The sequence below is a fragment of the Plecotus auritus genome (assembly GCF_963455305.1).
Source record: "Plecotus auritus genome assembly, chromosome: 10".
Classification (NCBI taxonomy): Eukaryota; Metazoa; Chordata; class Mammalia; order Chiroptera; family Vespertilionidae; genus Plecotus; species Plecotus auritus.
The window spans coordinates 19243814-19248546 of NC_137785.1; the positions used below are offsets into that span (position 1 = coordinate 19243814).

The window sequence follows — 4733 nt, forward strand, 5'->3', positions numbered from 1 at the left end:
GAGAGACACATAGATTGGTTGCCTCCAAGACCAGGGCTGGGGATAGAGCCTGCAACCCAGGTATGCACCTAGACCGGAATCAAACCCTGGCCCTTCAGTCCTCGGACCAACGCTCTATCCACTCAGCCAAAATGGCTGGGGCTAGTGTAGGTATTTGATAAAGCTTCTCTCTCTTACCTTGGGGGCAACATGGTATGTTGAGTTGAAGAAATACAACCCCCCAGAAGTTTAGCAAACCTCTACTCTTCCCACAGCCACCTAAAATGGAAGCTCTGCATGTAAAATCTTTGCTGGCTTACTCTTCCCTGAGACTTTGCTGTCTCAGGCCATGGGTGTCTGCAGAACAAAGTCTGAGGTGTTGGTCCTGCAGAGTATTAGGAGTCCCAGGGAGGGGAGCAAGTGTTCAGGAGAGACTGAGGACTCCAAATTGGCGATGGGGTGGGGGGTGGGGGGTGCAGGCCCACCCTAGGAAGACAGAGTCACTGGAACTAAAGGACAGGGTTGGGGAGGAAGAGGAAGCCATTCCAGACCTGTGTGTGGTCTTAAGAGGCAGGATGGCTTTTGGGAAGAAAGAATAAGATTCTTGAAGACTCAGGTGAGTGTCTTTGATCCTGGGATCATTGATTTTTGACTCTATGGGGAGTCCATAGTGGGGTGTGCACTTGCTTAGATGAGGGGAAAAGACAGCAAAGCACTTAAAGAAAAAAGGAAGAAAACAGAGCATGGGTTGGGGGTGGGAGTGGCAGTTGTGGTGTGAGGGAGAATGGAACCCTAATAGAGGTAGCCAGAAATGCAGGGGCACTTGTGACTAGAGGCTCAGGAACCTGGGGTTTAGGACTTGGTGGCCTTAAGGGAAGGGGGGATGGGACCTTGGGAGAGGTGTGAGAGGGAGACTAGCAGCCACTGGGGGACTGGGAGTCCAGAGAGCAAGGGAATGTGGGAGGGTTTGAGGAATGTTCAGGCAGGCTGAAGGCTGGAGAAAAGGCAGGAGGAGATTCTAAGAAGGAAGGAAGTCGGGGTGCCCTGTGTCAGATCTGAGGAGGGTTACAAAATTCCAGAAACTCCAGCCTGGGTGGAGGGTGGAAAAAGTGGGCAGGCGGGTGTTGGGGGTAGCTCAGAGGTTAGAGTCCAGGAATACATCTCGGTTTCCAAATTGAGGGCCAAGGGTTTCAGGGCTCTGACTAGGGTGAGATTGGTGCAGCTCCTTCCCCAAGGCCGGTCTGGGTCCCCCAATTTCCACTTCACCAGGAAGCACCATAGAAATGCAAAATGTCACCTCCTCAGGACCCCAAGGCTTCTGATCCTGAGGCTGCAATTGGGAGTAAATGCACAGGAAGGCGGCAGTGAATGAAGGCTGAGGAGCAGCCTGGCAGTGGGTGTTGGGGTGCTTGATGGAAGGGGATAGAGAGGCAGGGTTTCCTTGGAGCTTGCAGAGCCCAGGGGATTGACTCAGGTTGGGGACCAGGACCTTAGATGGCTGCGGTAGACTTGAGGCAGGGTCCTCTTCTGGGGTCAGACCTACTTGCTCACATACAGTTCATCTGACATAAAGGACCTCCACAGTGTAATGTGCTCTTCACTTGTCCTCTGAGCATGCCCGTTGCTGCCTTGTTTTCCCAAAAGGGCTGGTTGGATGCTGAACCAAATAGGATTGAACAGTTGTGTATTCAAAGGAACATGCACGGATCAGTCCACTTTTCAAGACTTTTCCCCACTGGGAGCATGTAGCTCACGGCTCCTCCAGCCTCCGGAGGAGGTGTTGACAATACTTTAATAAGTGGAGGATCCAGGCTTCCTGGCACCAGTGACCAAAAAGATGCCATCTGGAAGCCTTTAGACGGTTTCTCTGCACCCTGTGCATTCCTTCACTGTACCCTCCAGGCTCTCATTTCTACTCTGGTCCCTTTCCATGTCCCTCCCTCAGTCAGGGATTGTCTCTTCAAACCACCCACAGTGTGGACTCAGCCTCCCTGGAGGTTCTCCTATGAGGCAGGTGGTCAGCCAAGCCACTTAGGACTCTTAAGTCCACCACTGTGGCCTCTGGCCCTGCCCTCCCCCACCCTTACCACTTCTCTAATCCTGGATCCAGGCTCAAGTGCCTGGGCTAGCAGCTGTTCTCCCCCAAAGAGATGCCCTATCCACCCTCTCTCCATCCATTGTGCTTTCTCCATCCAGCACAGCTGTCCCCCAGGGCCCAGGGCACAGACCTCAGCACAGAAACAGGCCATAGACTGTATTGGGTTTAAAGAAATTTATTTAATTTTTATGCTCTTATATCTTCCTCCATTTGCCATATTGGATGGTATGTAATCAGATTGTTGTGGAAGTAATTTTTGAATTACTGATATTTCAGTTAAGTAGTATGGAGGTAGGCAAGTTTTTTTTTTTTTTTGTTTTAATATATTTTATTGATTTTTTACAGAGAGGAAGGGAGAGGGATAGAGAGTTAGAAACATCGATGAGAGAGAAACATCGATCAGTTGCCTCCTGCACACCCCCCACTGGGGATGTGCCCGCAACCAAGGTACATGCCCTTGACCAGAATCGAACCTGGGACCCTTCAGTCCTCAGGCCGACGCTCTATCCACTGAGCCAAACCGGTTTCGGCGAGGTAGGCAAGTTTGATTAATTGATTATACATATTTAATTTCCTTAAACGATATTTCTACACCTTGGTTCATGAAGTTTCTTCATCTAAAATAAATATGTGATTTTTTTTTACACTGTTAACAATAAAGTGTTTTTTCCTTAGCAGCTGCAATTATTCTCATTAGAAAGATAAGACTATCTTCAATCATATGACATCCATTTTATGTATGTCATTGACTTCTCCTTTAGATATGTTATCAGTTCCTCTGGCAAAAATTAGCATCATCTTATTCATGAGAAATGTTGCCAGGTTATGCACTGGAAACTGGGTTAGGTTTTGTTAATATTTCTTAATTTCTGTCAGCCTGTTATGCTGAGGGTTTTTAAAAATAAACCAATTCTAATTATTTCTTGCAGAGGTGGACATACAGACATATATACAGATAGGCACAACTAGTGACCTGATCGTTCATTTAAAAAAGAAATTAATTTTCTGGGAAGATGGTGAAGATATCAAAGCTTTATGATGTTACCTAGGAAGATATGCAAGAGGAAATGAGAAAATGGAAAAAAGAAAACTCATGAAATAGAATTTGTGGAAGTTGGACAGGAGTTAATTGATCGATATGCTACTAAGCTTGGAGCTGATATTTGGATCTATAGGAACAGGTGATGAGTGCAGCCCTAGACTATGGGCAGGATGACTCAGCTTGGCTTTGTTAAGGAGTTGGGAAGACGGTTCTGTGGCAGTCACAGAGTCAAGCACTAACTGGCATGAGATTTGAAGCCACGGAAAGATACGATGATGGCCGAAACCGGTTTGGCTCAGTGGATAGAGCGTCGGCCTGCGGACTCAAGGGTCCCGGGTTCGATTCCGGTCAAGGGCATGTACCTTGGTTGCGGGCACATCCCCAGTAGGGGGCGTGCAGGAGGCAGCTGATCGATGTTTCTCTCTCATCGATGTTTCTAGCTCTCTATCCCTCTCCCTTCCTCTCTGTATAAAAATCAATAAAATATATTAAAAAAAAAAAAAAGAGTTAGTTGTTTAAAAAAAAAAAAAAAAAAAAAAAAAAAAAAGAAAGATACGATGATGATGTACAGCTGTATGATCAAATCTTACATGCAGGTCCAACTAACACTGCACCTGGAAATCATTAAGACTGCCACTCTAAAAGCCCAGGGGCAAGTGTGGATGGAGGCCATTCAAGAAGTGACTGAGTATCTAGAACAATTTGTTGGAGACCAAGAAGCCTGGCCTGGACATGCATGGCTTCATATCAATGAATATGACCACGCTAAAGCAGCCTTTTCCTCAGAGGGGCTTATGCTGACTAATCCACACAACCACATACACTGTCAGCAGTATGCTGAGGTGAAACACACCCAAGGAGGACTTGAATACCTTGACCTTTCAAGAAAGTGTTTTGCACAGGCATTGACACTGAGCAGCAGCAATATGAGAGCTTTGTTTGGACTTTACATCTGAGCAAGTCATGTTTCTTCTGACCCAAAAGCAAGTGCAAAAGCAGAGAAGAACAATATGGTAGTTGGGCAGCTAGTCAAACAAACAGAGCTCATCAGTTTGCAGGTTGAAGGAAGAAGGAAACCACATGCTCCCTAAAGGCAGTTGAAAACATGTTGAAAATATTGTTGATTACCCAGCCTTAAGGTTTCCAAACCTCTTTCACGTTACCTTTCACAACTGCACAATTGAACTTACTGGCCTGTGACTTATTTACTGAATGCCCAGCGCTATCTACACTAATAAAAGAGAAAGATGCAAATTGACCGTACCTTCACAGCAACCACCAGCCAATCAGGAGTGAGTATGCAAATTAACCCAGCAAATATGGTGGGCTAATTTGCATACGCAGGTGCTGAGCGTCCTGCTCCACCCCAGCAGCTCCGGGCCTCTAGGCAGCATGGGAAGGCAACTCCGGGCCTGAGCGAAGGCAGAAAGGCAGCTCTGGCCGGAGCGAAGGTGGTGACAGCAGCCAGGGGAAGGAAGGCCCATTCTTGCACAAATCTTTGTGCATTGGGCCTCTAGTTTACATAATAATTGTCTGTTCAGGCAGTTGTAAAGGATGTGTTTATATGAATGTAAAAATGCCTTTTATTGCTAAGCAGAAAGATGGGGGAAGTTC

The 4733-nt window shown here is 46.8% G+C and overlaps 1 pseudogene across 1 annotated transcript; it reads left to right on the top strand.

The window, feature by feature from the left end:
• Positions 1-3676: 3676 nt before the first annotated feature.
• Positions 3677-4257, top strand: LOC308235394 (ER membrane protein complex subunit 2-like; annotated as a pseudogene). The gene has a single exon. The product of its transcript is annotated as an ER membrane protein complex subunit 2-like (transcript).
• Positions 4258-4733: the final 476 nt, after the last annotated feature.